Genomic DNA, 27,794 nt, shown 5'->3' on the forward strand with positions numbered 1-27,794 from the left:
TAAAAGTGTCCAACATTGGGCATTTGATATGGTGGAAACCCTAGTCTGTCTTGCCTGTGTGTGTGCAATATGTATACATTATGAGGCCCTGTGAGTCGCTGCTGCCCCTAAATAACCCACATGTATGTAGGCATGAATGCATCTCACCACCACCCACATTTGTATGTACTGATCAAGGTTCTGGATGACTGTAAGTTGTATGCTGTCTGTCATTGACCCCCCAAATGATGTTAACACACTGCAATAGTGTCTTATATCAACTATGAACTGGTGCCAAGGTCCTGGGCTCAAGCTAAAAGTGGAAAACTATACCATCATACCATTCTGCAAAGACACGGCCACACTGTTTGCCACATCAATGGCAACCCACTAAACATATGTTTATTGAGAGACCTGGGTGCTCAGGTTGATAACAATGTTACATTCAACCATCATGTAGCGGCAGTGGTCAGAAATGCCTTGTACATGGTTTACCTCATAGGTAAAGGGATTGCAGCCAGAAAAAAGGTGGTCATTACCTAAGTATAGTCCTCAGTCAGTAGACCAATAATTGAGCACCACTCTCCATTTGGTATGTACCAATCCAGACATCTGCACCAACTGGCAGAACACAAAAATACCTCACACAAGTAATCCATGGCCTTACATTGACATTGCAAACACCTTGGAACAGGTAGTTGCCACCCCCACATGAGGTGAAGGTTCCTTGCAGTTGATATTAAACAACATGGGTAACCAGTGCAGCATCCCTACAGTATCATCCTCTGGGGTCAAACAAACCATAAAGCGGTCATATTTGCAGTCACCATCTCCCACAATACCCAGCTGGTTAGGGTCAGACATACAAACATCTCCAATGTTGAGAACAGTCTCCTGAGGGATGGTATAAACAGCTTTACAGCCCCATCTGAAGGAACTGGCACCAATATCCACAAATACACAACAGCACTATATGAGCATTTGTATAGATGCATGGAGTCAGGTGTACTGGATAGGACTACATCACCCTCTCGAAGGATAAGTAAACCTGTCTGGTGGACATCTGCAATAAGTAGTGTTTATAACAGAGATGGTGTACTGCTGTTCAAGGCAAAGAAGGAGCAGGTGTCCAATTTGAAGCAATGTTCCTTAGCCTGAACAAGCAAATAAGAGCAATACTGCAATCCTGCAAAGCAAACTCCTAGCCCACATTGACAACATCCACTATAATCATATCTCCTGCTTCACATATGTCTGCAACAGCAAAGGAAGCACTCAGATGTGCTCAGACATGCTGGTCAAAGACACCAGCTACACAAGTACTGTAGATATAGCAAACTTGATACCTATAAGAGTCAGTGAAAGCATCACCCCTTGTCCCCCATCAGTACATCAGCACGTCCCCAATACCTGCCCCTTCCTCTCATATGTAGGGAACAGGTCATCACTGCCATCTCAAAGTCATGGTATACAGCCTCCATGGGAGCTGATCACATCACAGGATGCATCCTACATGACCTCAAGCATGAACCAGCAGCAACATATGGCACTGTGTTCAACCAAAGCCTGAATACCACCTTTGTCCCAGCCAAATGATATTGCCAACATCCTGGCAGATAGCTTCAGTGCTATCTTTACCCCCTTCTCACCCCCTAAAGGGCCTATCTCTATATTGGAAGAATTCAAAGTTCCTGTAATCATGGCTGCACAGGTAAAAAACACACTTTCTAAAGTCAAGAACACAGCATCCATGGGACCCGACAATATCCCAGGCTGTGTTCTACATGAACTACAGAACAAACTGGCACCCCACCTAAGTACCATGTTCAATCATAGCCTCCCCTCAGTCTTTTTGCCCACTGAATAGTGCACAGTGATGGTTATTCCAGTCCACAAAGGGGGATCCAACATGGACCGCAGGAAGTACTGCCCCATTAGCCTGATGAGCCTGGTCTGCAAGGCCATGGAACATATCATCATGGAACTTATAAACAAAGACATGTAAATCTCCAAACTCTGGACCCTACCCAGTTCAGGTTTGTAAAAGGCAGATCATGTCTCATAAACCTGATAGACTTCTTTGAAGCAGTCACCAAAGCCGTAGATGAGGGTAAGGTGGTTCACACAGCCCATCTAGATCTTGCCAAGGCTTTCGACACCATCCCCCACTCTGGAATTATAGATAAACTCACTAAAGCAAGCATAAATCCTTATGTCAAAAGATGGTTTGCCAATTGGCTCACTGACAGAACCCACACTGTGAAAGTAGCAGACTCCAAATCCGACTTCAGACCAGTGACAAGTGGAGTACCACAGGGTTCAGTCCTGGGTCCTCTCCTGTTTGGTATCAACTTCTCTGAAGTACAGGCTAACACAGAAGGTCTTTGGCTAGCGAAGTTTGCAGATGACTGCAAACTAGGAGCCATAATCAAAACTCATAACAATGTGGACATCCTACAAAAAGGCTTCACTGAGACAGATGTCTGGTGTCAAAGCCATGGCCTCAAGCTCAATGCCAAAAAGTGCATTGTCATCCCTTTTGATAAAAACTCTGTACCCATGAACTACCACATAGGCAGTAGTCTACTTAACACCAAAAGTATGACAAGAGACCTTGAGATATAGGTAGACAGTAGTCTCTCCTTTGATAATCACATCACCACAGTAGTCAGGAAATCCTTCTACATGGCACACCTCATCACAAAAGATTTCTCATCCAGGAAAAAAGAGGTCATTGTTCCCCTCTACTCGTCACTCATTAGACCCATTATAGAGTACAATGCCCTTTTGGTATGTACCTCACAAGACATCTACAACAACTGAAAAAGTCACAGAAATACCTCACAAAGAGGATTACCGGTCTCAAACAGACTCCCTATGCAGAACGTCTAAAAAACCTCCAGCTTTACTCCATCACATATCGCCTACTCAGAGGTAATCTCTGCCTAACATACAAAGCTATGTCAAGCACAGAGCTGTTGGACATGCTCCACTTAAAGAAATCCCAATCCCTCTGAGCTACATGCTCTAGGGACCTAAACCTTGTCACCACAATAAACAGAACATGCTGGAGGGATAGATTCCTGTCCCAGAAACTTCCCATACTCTGGAACAAACTACCTATCTATATCAACAAAGCTCCTCATTAGCACGAAAAGTCTTGATGATTGGATGGGAAATAGGAAATTCATCCTGGGGATCACTTCTGTGGCTCTGCTCGACAGGAGCACAGGTAAATAATTTTCTTGGGTGGCAAAAGCCTGGGTACCTTTTTGGCTAAGCTTATAGAGGCCCTAGGGCCAATAGCCTAGTACCTACCTATGAACCTATGAAGTGGAGGACACTCACAATCAACCCTGTACACTAAGGTGGAGTGTCCACCAATCTGGCACATTATAGACCCATCAGCCTAACTAGGCTGATCTGCAAGGCCATGGAACAGTTTATCATGCCCCTCATTAACAAGGATATTGGTGACCTCCACACACTCGCTCACACGCAGTTAGGCTTTTTCAAGGGGGGGGGATCATGCCTGTTACATTTGGTTGACTTCTTTGACACAGTCACCAAATTCATGGATGAGGGGGAGACAGCACACACTGCTTACCTTGACCAAGCCAAAGACTGTGCCAGTATTCCCCACTTGTCCATAATAGATATATGCTCTCAACTAAGAATCAATCCAGATGTTACCAGATGGGTAGCACACTGGAGCACTGACAGAACCCACCTAGTCAACATAGGGAAGCTACCTCAAGCAGGAGACCTATAACTAGCAGCATAACCCAGTGTTCTGCGTTTGGGCCTCTGTTGTGTGTGATTTACTCATCTGAGGTATAGGGCACAACCAGTGGGCTATGGCCAACCACATTTGCAGAATATTGCATGTGGGGTGCTGTCACCAAATCTGCTAGTGATGTGAACATCCGCCATAAGGGTCTCATGTAGACACATGACTGGTGCTAGAAAAATGGCCTTAGGCTGCATATCATGAAATGTTGCATCATCCCCTTTTGGGAGAGTGATGTCCCCACATATGATCACAGTACTAACTACATCCTAAGCATGCAATCATTTGTGAGTGAGTTGTGCACAATGGTTGATGGGAACATGACATCTGACCACCATGTTGCTTCTGTTGTAAGAAAACCTTCTACATGGCCCACCTCATATGCAATAGTATGTCATCCAGAGCCATGGGGGTCATAACATCCATGTATTCCCCCCAATAAGACCCATTATTGAGTAGAATGCCCCTTTCATCATGTATCTCACAAACCACATGCAGCAGCTGGGGAGACCACAGAGGTTCCTCACCAGGGAATATCAGGGCCTCAAACATCTACCATACACACCAGATAGGCTATAAGCCCATCCCTCTACCCAGTTTCGTACAGACTCCTCAGAGGTGAACTCTGTCTGGCATACAAGGTGATCACAGACTCGACCTTGATAGGACTGTTTCAGAACCGCAAGTTATGCTCCACTCTATTAACCTACATACACATCTTCAATCTGGTGTGTGACATCAACAGGACTTATTGGTGGATCAGATGTGTGACCCACACACTCACCCAACTGTGGAATGGACATCCTGTCAACATCAGATAGAGTACCTCTTTACACCTTTTCAAGTAAAACATGGATAACTGGATGTTTAACAAGACTTACACCCTTGGGATACTTCCTCTGTCTTTGTTGGACTGGGGCATTGGCTGCTGACTTGCACAAACATGGGCTAAAGTCTGTGATAGGCTTATGAGGGCCATGATCTTAGGTATACCAGTTATGGCCCTGCGTGCTGTGTCTGACTGTGTTGTTATGTCTCCACACCGATCACTACCATCCACTGTAGTGTGTCCCCTATTGGTGACATTCCAGTACCATGTCATACAGCCACCGTCTGACAAATATGTGAGTGGTACTACAAGTGTATGGTGACAACAACATCTGTGTGACATAATTATAGACAGCACTGCAAATGTGCTGTAGGGTATCCTCCCTGTAGGTGTCTGATATCCGCCGTACACAGATGTTTGCAGAATGTGTGCATGTGCCTGATATATGTGAACCCTCTGCCAGACAAATGTGGATATCTGGAAAACAACTGGACAATATGTAATGGTTGTTCCCAGATTGTGGGGAATCTGGCTGTCATGCATCAGACCCCTCAGAAAACAGTTATGCTGCATTAATATCTGGTACTGTATTCATTCCCTTATATTGTATATATTGTATGCTCAATATGTACACTCTGTTGCTGAGGTGGAGCCTGTGTCCTCCCACTACTACTGCTTGTAACCCGGTCTCCTGCTGTAGGGGGTCAACAGGTATGGTAGCCATAGCTCTCAGGTGATGAGATACAGGTGTGGAGTAGACAGTAATCTAGACAGAGTATGTCAGGAACAGTCAGGGAACCTGGACAATGTTTGAACTATGCCTGTGTGACATGCACAGCCTGAGAGGAGCTGACTGACAATACATCATGTGATATGCCAGCTGTATCCACCAGTGCGTATTGTCACTATTGTGCAATACACAATCCAGTAGCCAAAAGGGAAGTTTGTAGGTGCTGGGCAGCTGACTAATAGAGACATGTCATTCCAAGATATGCACTAGAAAGCTAGTGTTGTAATCTCTATTTCCCATGACTGCATCCTTCCATCTGCATCTCATTACTTGGGGAATTCTATTACATACCTGGTATAGTGCTGTAGTCCTTTATGTGCAAAACACCTGTGGTATAATGCATAGGTTAGCACAATCTGTCTTTGTAAAGAAAGTCATAGACCTGTTTACCATAAGCAGCAGTTTGTCTTGTGTAGGTAATGCTCATGAACAGGTGATTGCCTGTGCACCAATCTGTGACACACACTAGCTAATTGCATCCAGAACAGCTGGGTTGCATTTTCATTAGCCAATGTCATGGCAACACAGTGCTATATTTAAGGCCTTCATGTAGGCCTTGGCCCTTTTCCTGGCCAGTGATATGGACATTATCAAGGTGTGGGGACTACAACATCACAAAGGGTAGGTTAAAATGCTGTCCACTGTTTGGATTTATGTGGTATGTCCACAGTTTTGCATGCCTATATATGTTTGGCCATTGTAAACAGACTTTCTGATTTTGTGGCAGTTTACTGTTTAACAATGTGGATTGAGGCCAGTAAGTGGACAGACTGATGTGAGTGTCATAGGTCATTTGCATCAGAATATGCATGCTGCTGCAGTAGCCACTGGTCTATCAGCTGTGTATGTTTGTAGGGGAAGACTGTGACACATGTTCCTGACACTTGACTATCCACCCCCACTTTATGTATAGGCTTTGTGTGGATTCCCTGTTCTAGGTGGTTGGGAGGTATGGTAGGTCTGTAGCAGGTAGCTGACCATACTGCCGCACATGTTTCAGGCTGCAACTGCTGCATTATGCCCAGGAGTCATACTAGGTATTGTGAACACATTGGAGGACAGCAAGCTGTATATGTCAGTGAGATAACTGTTTCAGCTGTGTTGTCACAGCATAGCTAGGGTGATGGTACCCATAACAGTCCAGGTGAGGTATGTGCCTCTGGTACATATGTTATGTAATAATGCCATCCAGACAGTGGTAGGCAACGTTTATGATGTATATATATATATATATATATATATATATATATATATATATATATACATATATATATATATATATATATATATATATATATATATATCTATATATATATATATATATATATATATATATATATATATATATATATTTGTGAAGTGTGTCCCAACCTACAGGCCTTTGATGTGCTAACATGGGTGGCAGTGACTCCAGTGACATCAACCGGTTCTGCTTAAAATTTCAGGGCTCACTCATTTCTTTGTTGTTTTGACAAGCATGTACTTGACATGTGACAGACTGGAATGAAAGCTAGGACTTTGGGTGGCAAAATGTAAAGCATGCTAGGAATGTAATAGATTGCGCTACTGAGTCACTACTATAGCAGATGTATTTGCAAGACATATGTACATGCATACAGTCTGTTACACAGGATTAGCATGAACATGTGTGAACGGATGAGTATGACGTGTGACACTGAACTATCTGTCGTGATTTTCTACTCTGAATCTGTAGTGACTTGCCAGTAGTTCAGCACACAGAATAAATCTTGTGACAACCGTGCTAAAGATAGATGGCACAACTGTGGACATTCTGCAACAGTCTGTGCAGCTGTCAGCTGTATCTTCTATTGTAGGCCTCACATACATCCATCAACATGTATTTGGCTGTGTACTGGTTTGGTGTCTGCATCACAGTCCCAAGTACATTGTTATTTATCCCATTTTATGTAAAAGTAGTGTGTCACTGACAATCAGTTTATGTTTATAGAAACATGTGTGCTTTGCTAGAGCTGAGTGTCCTGGTGGGCTAATGCACTATGCTTTAGTTGATAGGGTCCCAGCCCAGGTTCAAACCTTGGTAAGATTAATTATTTTTTGCAGATTTGCATCACTGGTAATTAGGATATGTTTATATAAACACCTGCAAATCTTCAGAACTGAGTAGCCTAGTGGGCTAATGCTGTAGTTGAGAAGGTCCCAGGTTTGAGACTTACTAAGCATAATTATTTTGCTAATGTGCATAAATGTATAAGGAAAATATAAGGTGATTAAAGCAGTTTTAAGCAGCTTTAAGTGGGTTTGTGAGACGAGATTCACCGTGCTGCTTAGCCCCACTTAAACCCATGCTATTTCCAAAAAAAGAAAAGAAAAAAGAGGCAATAAGAAAGTGGGGAAATGAAGGCTAGTAGGGGGAAAAAACAATGTGAAAGGCAGGTAGAGATGTGCAGGATGGGTGTAGGAAAGGGCCATAGCTCTCCATTTCTTGTACAATAACAGCTGTGCAGGTTGTGGACAATTTGAAGTTTGGAACCTCAGATCCCAGAGAGAGAGGGGTGTGAGTGACATAACTGTTGATTAATTGCTGTAATGATTGATTGTGGGCAGTGAACATAGGGGAGAAATGAAGAGCTATGTATGACATGATATTTTTTTTGTTGGATAGATGCCCATTTTTTTTTTTTTTTTTTGAAGGAGAGAGTGGAATGTTGGGGAATGGATATGGGTATGTGTGGGGAGGTAAGCTGGGTAGAAGAGGTAGCATTTGCAAACAGACAAGACAGACTAGACAGCAGACAGAGGTGGTGTATGACACATGGGGGGTAAACACCTTGGATGGGGAGGGTGCTGTGGAATCAGAAAACCAAGCACCCCCAGATGGCAGCAGTGGGGCTAAGTTCCCCACCCATGGGCATTCACCACTGCTCCTTCATGGCCCTGAAGGTGGCTGTGCTGGGGGCTGGATGACAGGGCCAGCCTCCCCTCCAGGTTGGCCAGTCTGCTCTCAATCCAGTACAGTCAATTATCAAACCCTTGCTGAACATCCTGCACACCATGCCTGGGACCTGTTACTGGGTGACCATTCTCTCTCTGCACCCGCTCCCAGGGAAGGGACGGACCCCATCCCCTGAGGCAGTTCCACCCATAGTTGGTGCAGGACCAGCAGAGGGGGCAGCTCCAGGTTGGGTCCCAGACATGCTAGGACCCAGTGCCATGGCCGGTTGAGGTAGACTAGATGGATCTGCAGGAACCAGCCTACCCAGTCAAGCTATGGTTTTAAGGTGATTCACAGTGTATAGATTAGTAATGAAGAGAACATGTGGTTAGTTGTAACAGCATGCCAGAACAAATCACATAACCCAGTAACTTAACACTGCATAACATATAGAACATAACAATAATTGGGATAACAGTCAGTAGTGTAAAAGCATGCCAGTAACAGTTACAGCATAAGGCCAACAACATAGGTAATTGAACAAGGTATGTTAGTATGCAATCATTATAAGACATAGCAATAATAAAACACAAGGCCCAACATAACATTTTGAGAACAACGTATGTTAAAAGTATAGCATACCTGATGTATAGGAATAATAAATTATGATGCAGATAAGGGGTGGGGAGAGAGAGAGAGACATACATGCTATTACTATAAGTATAGGCTATATTCTTAGGTTCATAGGTTCATAGGTTCATACTAGGCTATCTGCCCTAGGGCATTTATAAGCCTAGCCAGAGTGTGTTTGGCTTTCGCCACCCATTTTAAATTAATTTTGCTATGCCTTTTTTTGAGGTTAGTATACTGTGCCTCTGTCTAACAGTGACACAGAAGTGATAGCCGGGGTAAACCTATGATTTCCCATCCACTCATCAAGATTCCTCTTGAAGAGAGTCAATGTGGGACTCTGCCTAACCTGGATTGGGATTTTATTCCAGAGTGAAGGGAGCCTCTGGGTTATGAATCTGTCCCTCCAGCATGTCCTATTTATTTCAGTGCTGAGGTTCAAGTCTCTCGAGCACGTAGCTCGATGGTATTTGTATTTTCTGAGGTGCAGCATGTCCATTAATTCCGGGTTGGACATGGCTTTATACGTCAGGCACAGATCGCCTCTGAGCAGGCAGTATGCCACTGAGTAGAGCTGGAGTTTCTTTAACTGAGCAGCATATGGCATCTGTTTGAGCCCTTTGGCCCTCTTGGTGAGGTACTTTTGGGGTCTTTCCGGTTGCTGCAGTTGTCTGGTAAGGTACATCCCAAAAGGGGCATTGTACTCAATTATGGGCCTAATGAGGGATGAGTAAAGAGGTACGATGACCTCCCCTGATCTAGATGTGAATCCCTTCATGATTAAGTGGGCTATATAAAATGTTTATCTAACCACTTTGGCCACGTGGTTGTCAAATGAGAGATTGCTATCAACTTGGTTCCCCAGGTCCCTAATGACTTCTTCTGTACTTAATGGATTACCACCTATGTGGTAATTTGTGGGCACTTTGTTTTTGCCAAAGGGGATGACTATACACTTTTTGGCGTTTAGCTTGAGGTCATGGCTCTGGCACCAGTTGTCTATTTCTATGAGGCCGTTTTGAAGGATGCTTGTGTCGGCTGGAGAGTTGATTATGGCGCCCAGCCTTGTGGGACGCCACTTGTAACTGGTTTGGAGTCTGACATTGCTCCAGCAATTCTAACCATGTGGGTTCTGTCCTTGAGCCAGTTTGCAACCCATCTAGTGACATAGGGGTTTATATTTAAGCTGGTGAGCTTATCTATAATGCCCGAGTGGGGTATTGTATCGAAGGCTTTTGCGACATCCAGGTAGGCTGTGTGGACCACCTTCCCCTCGTCAATGGCCTTGGTGACTGTTTCAAAGAAATTGACCAGGTTTAAGAGGCAGGATCTGCCCTTAACAAAGCCGAACTGGGTAGGATCCAGTGTCTGTAGATCTCCAATATCTTTATTTATGAGGTCCATGATGACCCTTTCCATAGCTTTGTAGACCTAGCTAGTCAGGCTTATGGGGCGATAGTTTCCAGGATCCATTGAGGCACCACCTTTGTGGAGAGGGACCACTGTTGCTGTACGCCACTCTTTGGGTACATATCCTGTAGTAAGGCTAAGATTGAACAGTAGTTTTATGTTTGGGTTTAGCTTTTCTTGGAGTTCATGTAGGACATAACATTTGCAACAGAACTCTTATATACTCTACAGGGAACTCATATACTCTACAGGTCTGCCCTTACTTTATGTATACATGTGTCCTATAGCTTCTGTAGCACCTAAATACCTCACAAGCTATCTGCATGGGAGAGTATGGGCCAAGCTGTAACACCTACAGGTACACAACTCCAGGGGACTATTACATATGAGGGGGAACATATTTCACTACCAAAGTGTAATGTGGACTGATGTAGTATGACTGTGCTATTGAGATAAACCATGTGGCTATTAAATCTGTGTCCCAGGGATTTTACGAGAGGGATCACAGTCCATGACAGCATGACACTTGAGAGACATGTATCATGCACAGTACAGAGAGTTTATGCTTATCATGCTGTCTGTCCTTGGCAGGCATGGGGTTAGACTATCAGCAGACATTCACAGACACACCAGGCATACAGCCGTACCAAGATTAAACAGTTCTATTTGTTTTAATAAGTTGTATTAGTATTGCACTTCTTGACTTTTTATTTACTGCTGTCATATCACCTTGCTGAGCAATGCTGTTAACACTCTGGTACATCAGGACACACAAATTAGTAAACCATTTGAACAGCTACTACAGCTATTTATTTACCTGAAATTCCTGTGGGGAGAATATCTGTTAACAATACATAATGGTTTCTATTAATATTTACTAGTACTTGTCCCTGGATTTGAACCCCAGTCTGTTTGTGACAAAATGTATACCAAACCCATTGCTTATCATGCTGAGCTACAGAGCCACTGCTTAATATTGATTGAGTAATATATGCCTAGAGCTTGCCTGGTAACACACTGTGACCTGGTGATAGAGGTAGAGTGCCACACAAAACTGCAGTGACAGTTGAACACACATGCATGGTATTCATGCATGACAGAGATAGTAGGAGAACTGTGTATTAATACTTGGAATGCAGGTGTACACATTTAACCCCTAGTGGGTGGGAATCTGTGTGATGTGTACAGACCATATCAGAGTGCTGGGTTGCCTACCTGACCCATATACAGTTCTAGATGGTATATTTGCAGTCTACAGCTATTACAGTTTCATACTTGCCTGCAGCAACATAACTAAGTTCAGGAATGCATATAGCTGAAATGCAATGGTTAACACAAGATAGTCCTGAGATAAAGACACTATTATACCTTAGCCATTACTATTCTAGGTTCAGATCTTAGTGCAGAACAAATATAATGCATTATATCTTGTAGTACAGCATAACAGTTTTTTATCTGCTAACCTTCAGTCACTTCCTGGTATTAAACCAGTGTTTACTTCACAGCACTTGTAATACTTGATTTCTTGACCAACAGCCGAAAATACACACATTTTCCACAACAAAGCTTTATTACGGGTGACATGAAACAATGATTGGTATACATCTAACAATATTTATTGGTGCACACTTTAGATAATGCAGGTGTTGCAAGGCAGCTGTCATTCCACAATTTATGCAGTAATAACTTTATTTCCTTAACACTGTGACTGCAGTTAAACTTTATTTCCTTACAATTATGAATGCAGTTGAATTTATGTCCTTCACATTATGAATGCAGTTGTACTTTATTACCTTAACATTATTAATACAGTATAAACTTTTAGTTCTTTAACATTATTAGTGCAGTTGTAACTTTCTTTCCTTAACATTAGCAGGTTTCATGCTTTCATCTATATTGAACTGTACCTGGCATTACTCACTTATATCAGTCAATGTCTATGACTACATTCATTGCAGTACTCTCAAAAGAGAATATACCTACTGACAGTTACTACTGTACTCTTTTTTATTTATAATACTATACATTGCAAGATATATCTGTACTCACCACACATGGGCCTGCAGGTTGCGAGCCCTCTCCTCTACAGCTATGGGGGAGAGAAACATATCATTATGCATACCTGTCTATGAGATAGTTATACTAGAATTTGGTAAAACAATGCTTACTATACTTACAAATTTGTGGGGCATTGTCGTCTCTAGCATCTTGGAGCCATGTGACCAAGAGATCCCCCTTCCTACACTTCAGGTCATCATAATAGTGATGACACTGCTCACCTGTGTGGGGGATACAAGTTGCACTGGTAAGGTCACATGCCAGCCAGTCCCAGGACTCCAATTTATACTCCAACCCCTGGTACTGGCCCTGCAGCACCAGATGTCATGGTCTGTTACAAGGATTCCAACCATGACCCTGGACTCCAAAATGCCCCACCACTGTGCCTGGAAGCATGCACACCCTCTCCAACTCCTGCCATAGTCTTTGCCAGGATCAAACTCCAACAGATACTGGCTGCATTCCCACCTGTTTCACTTAAATAAGGCTGTTTTCCCACCCTTTGCTGCCATTGGGCCATTTTTAAAAATACTCAGCTCCACTTAGCCACCACTCAAAGCCTCTGAGCTCAGCTGAGCAGCACTTAAACTGGCAATGCTTAGCAGTGTGCAAACCAGCTAAACCGAGCTGAGGACTGCTTAAATGAGCATTGCTTAGCAGTGTCCAAACCAGCTAAGCGGAGCTGCACTTTGCTAAATACTGCTAAAATGGGTCCCATTTAAGCAGTGCTTGGCTTGGCTTAGCACTGTTTAGAAGAGTTTAGCTAAGGGCAAACTACATTTAAAAATAAAAAAAAAACTAACATTAAATTATTTGTTCATTACTACTACTTTATTATTATGTATATGTATTGCACTTCTATATTTCCTGAACCTTATGTATTTCAATTTCTTTATCCTGCAATGTGTATTTTAGGTATTGCAGACTTGTGTGTAACTGGATCTTTTCTCCTTGGGTCTCCACTGATACTGGGCTTCTGGCCCAGCTGTACTACCACAGTTAACATATGTCAATACATACATCAATAAATTAAAAATTAATTTAAAAAACTTTGCTATCAGCTCTAAAAGCTGAATGGCCTGTCTGTGTATTCAAACAGTGTACTTACTGCACACAGGGTCATGACTCTAACCATTCAACTGCAGAGATATGATGACTACTTCTATACATTTCTATATAGCTCTCAGCTACGTTTAAGCATGGCTGAACACTGTGTTGTGCCACACAAACCCGCTCAGCTATGCTTAACGTAACCTTTAAGTTAAAATTAAAAGTATCCAGTTTCTATTTTAAGATGTCTGGCATGCATCCATTGCTAAGAGATATGCCATGTCACGCAAACACAAAAACAAAACCCCCCTCCCAAAAACGGAAATAAAATATTTAACTTTTATATTTCAGTGCCATCTGGCACTTTAACAGTACAGGGGGTGTGTTACTCATCTACAGACACTGTAACATACCCCCTACACTCATTCTGTAACTGTGTTACACATCTCTCTCTCAGTAGCGCACCTTTATTAATATGCAAGGCACACTGCCAAGGTCACAGTATACTTTCCAATATTCCTACATGGAGTTTATTAAATTCCCACCAAGAATTTCATAGCGATTCTACTAGTTTCACTACTGGTGATGTGGTGAACTTGTTTCCTCTATCCCCCATGAAAAAGGAATTGAAATGTTCCGGGAGACAGTTTACAAATTAAGTACATTAGATTCTATTATAACAGATTTTATTTGTGACTTGATGGACATGATTTTAAAGTGTAACTATTTCTGGCTTGAGGGTGAATAATTCAGGCAGGCATCTGGAGTGGCAATGGGAGCTAGTTGTGCCCCAACATATGCAAATATTATTATGTATACTTGGGAAAAGAAATACATTATGATAAGAAAATACAGGAATCATTGGAACTTGTACCTATGTTTTTTGGATGATATATTTATTTTATGGAAAAAACAAATGAAGTCAGGGATTAATTTCTTAGTTTCATCTACAAGCATTCTGACTTAAATATAAGCTATTTGGATGTGGAATTATCTGGGAACCTTGTGACACAAAAATTTGAGTCTAAAATTCACAGGAAGAAGACATTTTCAAATAGTTATTTAGATTTTTACAGCTGCCATCCAGAACATACTAAGAATAATATTTTTAAAGGACATTTAGTGAGAGCCGCTAGAATGTGTTCAGATATTGAATGAGGCAGAGGTATTAAATTGTTGGAAATGTTCATAGAAAGGAGATATGCTATACATTTATTAAACAAAGTGATTGTGGAAGTTAAGGAAGGATGGGTACTAGGTACAAACCCCTGCTAGGAATATGAGAACCATTCAAAAACTTTGCAAGGAGATTTCAGTCGAAAAACAATACATAATTAAATACTATGGTCATCCCTTATGGGCCTTATTCAAAAGACATAAGGAACATTATCACTAGAAACTGAGCTATGTTCAGTATTTGTGAACAAAACAGGCCACAATTTGAAATTTTGGTTTGTGCACCTGGTGAAATTTGGTTCCAATTATCTTAATAAAGGCACCAGAAAATGTGGGATGTGTAATATCTGCCCTTATATTTTAGAACAGATCCAGTTATATTTAACATCACTGGACATGGTTTTGACAATTAGGAGTAGAAATTGTAATAAATGAGGGGTAGTCTGTATTGGAATATGTACCCAATGTGATAGTTACTACGTTGGGAAAACAGAAAGAATTTTTAAATAGAGAATTTATGAGCACTTAAATGCAATTAAAACCAAAAAATCAAAACAATGCACTTTACAGGCACACATTAAATTGTGACAAGTAAAGAGGTTTTAAGTTTGTGATTTTGGACAAAGAAGACAAGCAAAAAAGGAATGATGTCTGGTTATTGGATCTGGAAAGGAAATAACTGGAGTAGCAGTTAAGATGTAATACCATCATTTTACCAGGATTAAATGAACACAATTATATTATGCCTGTGTTAAAAATAAAAGCATTGGATTTATGAGAAGTGTATGAAATGTTATATTAAGTGCTTTATTGAATATGGTTCAAATACTTGTAAAAATGTATTCACAAAATGTTTATTTTTTTCTAATAATGATGAAATTTTCATAAAAACAATAGTTTTATTTTTTTATTCATATAATTATTGTTTTAAAAGTTTCAGATTTTTACATAAATGTTTAATTTAAGAATACATTTTTAAGCAGTGCACTTGTAATCACACCATTCTGAAAGGGCTGACTTTGGAAGCTAAGCAGGTAGGGCCTTTTTAGTTTTTGGATGGGAGACTGCCTGGAAACACCAAGAGCTTTATTTATATGCCTTGTAATACATTGTTTTAAAGTGTTTTTAAGAGTTTTTATTATGCACACCACATAATGGTTTGGTCTGAACTGAGCCATCCAAACCCTACACACACGGATATATAATTGAATACCCATCATCCCCTCACACCCCTCCCCCAATGAATGTCAACCAAAACCACCCATACTCGGGCTGCTAGCTTGGGCCAGCCATATCTGCACATAGTGCCCCCTACCCACATCTAGTAGGCAGTCTCACCCTAAGCAGTCTCAGGCCTGCAAACTAGGTATCCCATGCATGTATAACCCTCCCTCATTTTCATATAGCCAAAAGAATGGTGTCAATGGCATTCACAATTTTTGGACATCCCTCGTGGGATAAGTGTCTGTTCTCAAGATTAGACACAGTGGCACAACACAATTCCCACCCCCGTTGACATTTAGCAGTACTTGTCCACAACCCTGCACAGCCTCCACCCAGTCCTGCAGAACCTACAACCCAGGATTAAACACCTGACCATGATGCACGTCTCCCCACGTGCATTATCGGGAATATATACCTTTCACATGTTCCCAAGAAGCTTCTCCATAGCCATCTTGCAAATAGTACACATCCACAAATTGTATACCCTGTCCAGGTTCCACATCGTAATGATGCACACAACCCCTGTATACAAACTGTACAGGTCCCTCTCGGATGTGGGTGTTCATATACATGGGCATGTATATCCCCAGATATGTAGTCATACATCTATAAATGTACATACTTATATTTGCATAGCTACACATCACGCATACATGCATATAAGTAGTTGTCAAGGTTGTGTCCTATTCATAAATGTGTATACTTGCAAATGTATAAATATGTCTCTCAGAAAACATATGAACATTAACATGTACTATACATATGTACACCAACCAACTGTCACATTTGTTGCCAGTACTGTGGAATGCCTGTAGTAAAGTCATATATCCTAACTACAATCCATGCAGAATGCACCACGGATGATTTAGTGATCAAACCAGTGACTATGGTGTTTCTGTTCCTGGGTCCACGCCATGCTAGGGCTGCTAATTTTATATGATGCCCAGAATAATGGCTGTCGGATATAGGATTAGTAAAGCACATTCAAGCAGACGTAAGCGGGTATGCACAGCGGTAAGTGACGTTCATTCAACAGTATGGGAAATGTAAATAAGTATGTAGGTGTATATGCATGTGTATGTACAGACATATATATCCATGAAGAATGAACATGGTCACAATAAAGCATTCATAACAAATGTGAAGGAAAACAGCAGTGGAACCCCTGTATTATTCAGTGCTGTCATATCAAGCTGGCCAGAGGTGAGCAAATCTCCTGCATCTCCAACCACAGGTAGGATGCTAACGGTGGGACTATCTTTGTCCACGTGCTAAGTCTGACTTTCAAACAGGTACAGGGCAGTCCCAGTCTCCAGTCGGATGAGCCAAAAACCAGAAGACTATTTGAACACCCTTATAGGTTCATAGGTTCATAGGTAGGTACTAGGCTTTCGGCCCTGGGGCCTATACAAGCCCAGCCAAAAAGGTACCCTGGCTTTTGCCACCCAAGAAAATTATTTTCCTGTGCCACTGTCGAGCAGAGCCACAGAGGTGATCCCTGGGGTAAATTTCCTATTTCCCATCCAATCATCAAGATTTTTCTTGAAGAGTGCTAATGAGGAGCTTTGTTTGATATAGATAGGTAGTTTATTCCAGAGTATGGGAAGTCTCTGAGGCAGGAATCTATCCCTCCGGCATGTTCTCTTTAATGTGGTGACAAGGTTTAGGCCCCTAGAGCGTGTAGCTCGGAGGGATTGGGATTTCTTTAAGTGGAGCATGTCCAACAGCTCTGGGTTTGACATAGCTTTGTATGTTAGGCAGACATCACCTCTGAGGAGGCGATATGCGACGGAGTAAAGCTGGAGTGTTTTGAGACGGTCTGCGTAGGGCATCTGTTTGAGGCTGGTAATCTTCTTTGTGAGGTATTTCTGCGGCCTTTCCAGTTGTTGTAGATGTCTTGTGAGGTACATACCAAAAGGGGCATTGTACTCTATAATGGGTCTAATGAGTGATGAGTAGAGGGGAACAATTACCTCTTTTTTTCTGGATGAGAAACATTTTGTGATGAGGTGTGCCATGTAGAAGGATTTTCTGACTACTGTGGCAATGTGATTATCAAAGGAGAGACTACTGTCCACCTGTGTCCCAAGGTCTCTTATCACATTTTCAATGTTAAGTATACTAACGCCTATGTTGTAGTTCAGGGGTACAGAGTTTTTACCAAAGGGGATGACAATGCACTTTTTGGCACTGAGCTTGAGGCCATGGCTTTGAAACCAGGCATCTGTCTCAGTGAGTCCCTTTTGTAGGATGTCCACATCATTAGAAATTTCGATTATGGCTCCTAGTTTGCAGTCATCTGCGAACTTTGTTAGCCAAAGACCTTCTGTGTTAGCCTGTACTTCAGAGAAGTAGATACCAAACAGGAAAGGACCCAGGACTGAACCCTGTGGTACTCCACTTGTCACTGGTCTAAAGTCAGATTTGGAGTCTGCTACTTTCGCAGTGTGGGTTCTGTCAGTGAGCCAGTTGGCAACCCATCTTGTGACATAGGGATTTATACCTAGTTTAATGAGTTCATCTATAATTCCAGAGTGGGGGATGGTGTCAAAAGCCTTGGCAAGATCTAGATAGGCTGTGTGAACCACCTTACCCTTCTCTACGGCTTTGGTGACTGCTTCAAAGAAGTCTATCAGGTTTAGGAGACATGATCTGCATTTTACAAACCCGGACTGGGTGGGATCCAGAGTTTGGAGATTACCAATATCTTTGTTTATAAGTTCCATGATGATACATTCCATGGCCTTGCAGACCAGGTCATCAGGCTAATGGGGCGGTAGTTCCCGGGGTCCGTGGTGGCTCCCCTCTTGTGGTGTGGGATAACCGTTGCTGTGCGCCATTCAGCAGGCACAAAGCCTGAGGTGAGGCTATGACTGAACATGACCATTACATGAACGTATGTCCCAGGACTATAAGCTTGGGATGTCTGAATATACTTGGAGTGAGTTAACATGTGGGATGGGTCTAGAGTGGTAGGGAGTGGCGCATGTGTAGTGGTGTGGTTTTTCCAACTGGAGAATGGATGATTGCTCTGTTAGTGAAGTGTTGAGGCATGTGTTCGGGTAACTATGAACCATTGGTATACATGCAAATGAGGCAGCACAGCAATTGTTTAGTGATTAGAGCATCTGCCTAACGAGCAGATGTTTCCGGTTCAACTGCAGCATACACCATTTATGATGCGGAATCCGTATACGAGCATATTCTGACATTTTATGCTGTATAACGATATAATACCAATGAAATGTGAACTGGAGTGACGTATCACAGTAAGAATGGAGAAGGTGTTTGCATGACGGGAAGCAGCAGTGAAATATGGTGAAACAGAAAACCGCTGCTGAAAAGTGTTGTACCCACCCTTTGTCCAATGGCCCTTGGTCTGGCGAGCAACACAAAAAACTGTCTCGGCAAGGCTCGACGCTCTGACCCTACACACCACAACCAATGTGATTTACCACTAAGCCATGGCAGTTATACTTAACTCTGATGTTATCACAAACATAGCAGACAGCACAGTCATTCAACAGTCTGATCAACGTAAATAATCATGTAGATGTATATGCATGCATACATACAGATATATATATATATATATATATATATATATATATATATATATATATCTGTAAAGAACGAACATGGTCACAATAAAGCATTCATAACGAATGCGAAGGAAAACAGCAGCAGAGCTCCCGTATTATTTAGTGCTTTCATATCAAGCTGGCCAGAGGTGAGCAAACCCCCTGCATCTACAGCCACAGGTAGGATGCTAACAGTGGGACTAACTTTGTCCACGTGCTAAGTCTGAATGTCAAACCGGTACAAGGCAGTACCAGTCGCCAGTTGGATGAGCGGAAGACTATTTGAACACCCTGACCATTATATGAACGTATGTTCCAGGGCTATAAGCTTGGGACGTCTGAATATACTTGGAGTGAGTCAACATGCGGGACGGGTCTAGAGTGGTTGGGAGTGTCACATGTGCAGTGGTGTGGTTTTTCCAACTGGAGAATGAATGACTGCTGTGTTAGTGAAGTGTTGAGGCATGTGTTCGGGTAACTATGAACCATGGGTATACATTAAAATGAAGCAGCACACCAATAGTGTAGTGGTTAGAGCATCCGCATAATGAGCAGGCATTCACGGTTCAAGTTCAACTATAACACATATCATTTTCCATGTGGAATGAATGTCGGTCTGCTGTAAAACTGACATAATAACATGTACGAGTGAACTTGAGTATCTCATGGGACTTTTATCCAAATCCATTCAATCAAAGTGGTACTGTCATAATGAATAAGGTACAAATAAGCAGCAGTAAACATATATAACAAACAGTAAGAAAATCTGAGTGTGCTTGCGCAGGTGTAAGCAATGTCCAGCATAGGGAATGTATATAAGTATGTACAGATGTAATATATATATATATATATATATATATATATATATATATATATATATATATATATATTTATATATATATATATATATATATATATATTTATATATATATATATATATATATATATATATATAGAAGCACATAACTTACACAAGGTGTCAGTGGGCATGCTCACACATTTAGTAGCACAGGGCTGTTTGGAATGCACTATGAGTCCAAAAACACAAGGTTATACTGGGCATGCTCATACACTTAGTAGCGCAGGGCTGTTTGGGATGCAGTCTAATTCTAAACACAGATGGCCACAGTGGCCATGTTCATACAGTTAGATGTACAGAACATGTTGTAATGGTCTCCAGTGTTAGTAGTTGTCATTGTTAGCAGGAACGCTGCAATACATGTATCTGACACTGGTCATCTACACAACGTCTGCTGCTGTCCGTCACCTTAGATGTATCAGTCTATACCAAGCACAATACTACCACTCGCAGTGATATCATGCTAGGAATGACAACTGCTTGACCAACACAATGAGCCATTGTCCTGCTTTAATTACGATGTTGTCCAGTGTCAGTCAGTCTGGGATGACATAACTGAGTGAAGACAAGCCTTTGTCACAGATCACATGCATCCATGATTCAAGGGAGTGGTGATAATACCGTGTTCACATTTGCCCATATAGTGCCATTCAAAGGCAAATGAGCTAAACACAGGATAACACTCTGACACCTAGAAGACAATTGCATTGTATGCTTATGTTAACCAGTGCTAGATGTGTTGCTGTCGTAATCACAGCTGCTCACTGTTGAATCTACAATGGCGAATACTGACATCTGTGCAATGAGGAACACCTGGCTGAAGGCTCTGTAGTGCACAATAGCACTACCACAGTTTAACTCAGAACCAGACATGTGGGCCATAACACTGGTATGGACCACTCCAGGTGGTGGTGTCTCCACATTCATAATGGATACTCACATGTACAGACCAGTACTCCAACAAAAGTCATCACAGATGAGCGAGGTGCAGGTCACAGTGTCAAAAGCTGCATTCTAGGATGTAATCCTCAGACACTACCATGTCCTCAGACCACCAACACACGTCCATACATGTGGTATGACATGTAATGGTACAACACCAAGTAACCTTTGACTGGTGGACTGTACCAAGCCCTACAACAACTGTGCAGAGTACCCATGTACTGAGACAGTTGCATTATGTGTTATGCAATGCAATGATACCACTGTTTGTAACCAGGTCAGCTGTACACATACCAGGGTCCTTTGGATATTGACAGCATTAAGAGATGACTGTTGCTGTGCACCATTCAGTGTGTACACAGCCTGACATGAAGCTATGATTGTACGAGATGTTTATGTGGGGAGCAGATTGTTTTGACATTTGTGTAGGATATAACCTGGAATGTGGACAGGTCCCATGCAGTCTGTATGTATGGCATTAGAAAGTGCAGCTTGTACCTGCATAGTTGTTATTACAGGGGCTCTGTAGTGTACATGGATATATGAATGGGTACCTGTTGGGGGCCAGTGTGCTTATGTTATCCAAGACCCTATCTGGCTGAACAGGTGCTATTTCTGTAGGTGCAGTACTTCTCATGCCATAGTGCTCTGAAGCACAGCAGGTCTTGTTGTTGTCATTATGTTTCATGACACATCTATGGAATCCTCTGTGTTTGGCCTCATAATATGTGGATGAGTAGTTTCACAGTAACTTTGCGTGGCATTATATGGTGTATATGCATCTTACTGAGGCTGACCATCGATCAACTTCCACTCATGTGTGTTGACTCTTGCAACAGTTACTACCTTCTGTGGTACAGTTTAAAGCAGGGTGCCACTGGTTTGTTTGAATCCTGTTTCTGTTTCAATGGCACGATCACTGCACATATGTGAGTGCCTGAAGTGCATTTGTGTAGGACCCAGCATTTTCACTTGCATTATACATCTGCATGGGTGCCATGACAGTCACCACTTTCCTCTTAAGGAGCATAACATTGGCTTTGAAGACTAACCATGTGTGGCATGCTGTTAGCCATGCTGGTGTGACTATGGTGATCCAGGTCATTGGTATTGATGACGTCCAACATGCATTGAGCACATGTGTTGGAACATGCTGAGTCTTCCTGGTTCATAATGGGATAGTTGAGTGGTTATGATTATGGTGTCCTGTCTCACAACTGGTATTCCCCATTACAGCACAATGACAGTTGGGATTTCTGAGGCATGGTGGATGATCTGTCACAAGGTGTAATTTGGATTACACTTTGGCACAAAGGTAGTTGCTCAGCATAATGCATCTTATGTTGTGCAAGTGCAACTTGCGTGGGGGTGTACATATCCCTCAGGAGGTTAGACACACCTGTGGCCCATGTGTTCCAATAAAGGATGTTGGCCAAGAGGTGAGGTATGTGTTATAACATGGTCATGCAGGGGTGCTCTCCAAAGCATTGAACCATATCTCAATCACTGCACAGATATGTTCTCCATGTTTCAGATTTCCGTAAGTGAGTCCATATTGAGTACCTGATTTATATCATTGAGTATCAAGACCCACAGTTTATTTCTTGGCTGTCTCTGTTGCACCAGTGGACTTTCACTTGAACCTGGCATGATGAGGGCACTATAGGGGAAGCATGAGCCATTGCCAGTATCCAGATTCTCAGGGGTGACAGGTGCAGGCCCTGTCTGGCAAAGCATCATGGTCTGTCAACCATGTTATTCCAGGCAGAGAGATGCTGGATACTCTTTGAATTACACCAGTACATTTCACAATTGTGGAATACAATCCTTGTCCCTGTACTTCTGCATCATTCTGGCCACTGGCAGAATGCTACCCAGGACTTGGGGCATACCTGCATGGGCTACAAGACCTGACAGTTCCTACATGTGTTTCCATGCAGTCCAGGCTACTGCATCACAGGTCCTGCACAACAACATAGCATATTCCAGAGACATGTGTATAGTTCTAAAGGTGGTTGGAGTGTATGGGTATGTGGCTAATCATGGCAGACAGGCAGCTGACAGTATGTTTGCCCTCATAAAGCTTGATGTGTAACATAGTGCTAGGGTTTGCGTTCACAAATGAGTACTATTGGCCATGTTTCCGGCCACGAGTTCTGAGGTGTGACACAATTATGCAAACTATGTTGTACAGTCTTTGTATTCTGTTGTCTGTCTATTCCGACTTGGGAGGCCTCTTGCTTGGCCAGATACTTAGAGGCCTCTGTGGATGTGTGTGATATCTGGTGGAATGTGTGTGTGTCCCTACTGTGTTCTGGTAAGGGTATGTGTTGTTTGTGGTTATGAGATGCAAGTGTTAACCTACACCTCTTGACTGTCTAGTCCAGTCATGGGTGTGGTATGGACTGCCTCCAAGATCACCCCTGTAGCTGCATCCCAGACAATGTGTGGGGTGTGGTGTTAGGTGGGTTTGGCAGTGTACATGGCATAGAGATTGCATTCCCCCAGGATGGCCACATACACAAAGCTGACATTAGTAAACACCAGTAGCTGACTAGTGGACATGCCTGTATGAGCATTCAGTATTACAAGTACCACGTACTGTATTTAGTATACTTACTGCTTATGAAGATGTTTTAGACAGTGATGTTCACATGTAAATATTTGAGTTATGGACGTGGCAATACTAGCTATTACAGGAACATGGTAGCTACCTTTAGTAGCAATCCCCCTCTGAGGGCCACGTCACAGCCTGATAGTTGATTACAGATGATTCAAGTGTGAACAGGGCTGTATCCTTGTCTGGGTATATCCTCACATACCCAGCAGAACCATGAGCTCTGTTGGGCACAGACACCCACTTCCCACACAGAGTCAAATATCAATAGACTCTGCTGCCACTATCGACATGATCAGGATATAATCAGATAGTGTACGCCATCACCTATGAAGCAGCTATTACACATGGGCAGCAGTTTCCTACATCTTACACTCCTACTGCAGATGTCATACTGGAGTTAAAGATGATATGCACCCTGCTTCATTACCAGTACTGTCAACATATTTCCAAGCAGCTGTTAGTCTGGCAATGAGAGGTAAGGGTACACAAATCTAAACGTTCAACCAGTGTGTCTCTACTGTCAATATCCACTCTATGTATGTGTGCACATAGCCATTTGGCACAGCCCTGTAACAAGGGTCAGTACACATTTGCAGAACATGTACACATGCACAGCTGTCATTACTTGCAAACAAAAGTAGAGAGGTGGATATTAGGCAAGGTGGACTTTTAGGCAAGGCTCATAAGACAAACCCACTACCATACATAGCACAAGTAACCTAAAACTGAGGGTATTGCTACTCAACGCCAGAAGTCTAGATTTCAAATTGTCCACACTCGAGGCACTCCTCAGTATGGAGAACATCGATATCTGTGCAGTGACAGTCACCCGGTTTAAGGTACCAGAGAGCACCCCAGCACCACCAGGCTATAACTCATACCACACCTTTCGGCCACAGAACCAGGACCGGAACACAAAAGGCGGGGGTGTATCCATATTAATCAAGGATACTCACACCTCCAGGTTAGTGGTGCAGCACGATACATCAGATATCATCTAAGTGCAACTGACAATGGGCAACACTGCAATACAAATTGTAGCTTGCTACAGATCACACACCATGACCCAGGACCCACAGTCCGCATTTCCGGGGACACTGGGAAATATGCGGGTCTTACCAAACACCCTAATACTGGGTGATTTCAACTACCCAAACATTAAATGGGAGAACTACTCAAGTACTAACTCCCTTGCCTGGCACTTCCCAGAATTTCTTGACTCAAACGCCCTGGAACAACTGGTCTACACTCCCACCAGAGGGGACAACATATTGGACCTGGTCATCACCAACATGGGTGACCAGTGTTCCACACCCGACGTCACCCCCTCGCTGGTTAGATAAGACCATAGACTAATCACTCTGGATATTCACATTCTGCCCACAACCCCAAACAAGGAAACCACCATGAAAATCTTTTCCAAAGCAGACTTCACATTGCTTATGCCCGAGGTGGAATGGTTCACAGCCCCCACGCCAATGGACAATGCTGTCCAAGATGCTGAAACCTATACAAAGGCACTCTATGATCATCTGCAGGAATGCATGGATCATGCTATCCCAAGTCAATCCTAGACTCACTCCTCCAAGAACAGGAAACAGGTCTGGTGGACCCCTGCCATGCACAGGCTCTACAATAGTAGGAGGTGACTAGTACAGATAAGAGCGAAATCCCTAGAAGGACAGACAACCTTTATCAGTATCAGCAAGAAACTATGAACCCTCATGAAATCATCCAAGGCTAGCTTCAAAAGACAATTTCCCAAGGACCCTACAGACAACCACAAAGCATTCTTTAGCTATGTCAAGAACCTAAGTGGGAACTCTCAGATCTGCTCAGAGTTGGTGCAGACTGGCACAAAATAGACTGAACTGACTGATATTGTCAACATAATGGCAGACAGGTTCAGTGCAAACTTCACACCCCTCTCAACCCCTAAACGGCCCTTAAGCATGCCAGAAGAATGTACGGCCCTGGCAATCACCAACACACATGATAAAACAGCCCTATCCAAAGCCACAAATACAGCCTCAATGGGACAAGACAGTGTCCCATGCTGTGTCTTACATGAGCTCCAAATGAACTAACCCCTCACCTAAACACACTGTTCAAACACAGACTCTCTACAGTCTACATACCCACAGAGTGGCACACAGCAACAGTTATCCCACTCCACAAAGGTGGTGCCACAATGGACCCTGGGAACTATTGCCCTATAAGCCTGACTAGCCTGGTCTGCAAGGCTATGGAGCACATCATCATGGGACTCATTAACACAGACACTGGGAACCTCCAGACACTCGACCCAACCCAGGTCTGCTTGATTGAGTGCAGATCATGCCTACTGAACCTGTTTGATGTCTTACAGTCACCTAGACTTTAGGTGTGGGGTGTGGTAGTTCACACATACTACCTGGACCTCGCCAGTGATTATGACACCATTCCCCACTCAGGTATTGTTTATAAACTCAACAGCCTGTACATACACCCATACATCACAGTTTGTGTTGACAACAGGCTTACACACAGAACCCACATAGTAAGCCTAGCAGCCTCCAGGTCCAAATCTTAACCAGTCACAACTGGTGTCCCACAGGACTCAGTCCTGGGACCTCTACTGTTTTCCATATACTTCTCAGAGGTACAGGCAAACACAGGTGGACTACAGCAGACCGTGTTTGGCGAGTACTGCAAACTTGGAGCCATAATTGACAGTCCAGCTGTGACAGACATCCTTCAAGGGGCCTCACATAGACCAACACAGGGTGTCACAGTCATGGCCTCCAGCTAAAGGCCACGAACTGCATGGTCATTTCATATTGGGAACACTAAATACCCACATATTAACACATGAGTGGCAGCCACTTTAATACAGACGAGGTAATGGGTATGTGGGGACTACATTAGATAGTGATCTCTCCTTTGACAATCATATCTCCAAAGTAATTAGGCCATCCTTCTATGTAGGCCATCTGATTACTTAAGGGTTTGCATCTAGACATACTGAGGTTATTATGCCCCTTTACTCATCACACATCAATACCATCATCGAGTATGATAACCCATTTGGAATGTACCTCAGAAGACACATCCAACAGCTGGAGGGTCCATGAACGTACCTCGCCAAGAGCATTACTAACCTCAGACATATGTCCTATGCTGCCAGACTGCATGAACTCTTGCATTACTCAGTGGCATCTCGTTTACTCAGAGATGATCTTTGCTGCCCAACAAATCCAGGTCCAAGTCAGGCTTAATGGATATGCTACACCTATGTGTCCTATGCTGCCAGACTGCATGAATTCTTGCATTACTCAGTGGCATCTCGTTTACTCAGAGATGATCTTTGCTGCCCAACAAAGCCATGTCCAAGTCAGGCTTAATGGATATGCTCCACCTATGGGAATCCATGTCACAGTGAGCCACACACTGTAATGAGCTAAACCTTGCCACAAACATAAATGGAAGATGCTGGAGAGACAGATTCCTGTCACAGGTACTCCCCATGCTTTGGAACTACATCTCTGATTATATTATATGGAGCCCCTCACTAACACTCCAGGGAAACCTTGCAGAGTGGATGGGGAACAGTGGGTACACCCCAGGGATCCCGCAATTGGGTCTGCTCCACAGAGGGACAGTTAATCAATGGGGTGGCGACAGCTGACACATTTTAGCTAGGCATATGAATGGCCTCGGGCAGTTAGCCAAGTACCTACCTATGTACCTATGAACCTATACATACAGGATCACCACATGCTGATAGCTTAATTTATTGTTCAGGTGTTGACTTACCTTGTGCCAATAGTGGTTGTGTGTGCAATAGCTGAGGGCTGCCTATCTAGGAATGTAGGATGCACACAGAAGACTGCCTATACATGACAATTTACAGGTGGTCTTGTGTGTGTGCCATCCATGTTTACTGTGTGCGCAGGTGGAGAA

The sequence above is a fragment of the Protopterus annectens genome, chromosome 3.part0 (assembly GCF_019279795.1).
Source record: "Protopterus annectens isolate FY-2018-M chromosome 3.part0, PAN1.0, whole genome shotgun sequence".
Taxonomy (NCBI): Eukaryota; Metazoa; Chordata; order Ceratodontiformes; family Protopteridae; genus Protopterus; species Protopterus annectens.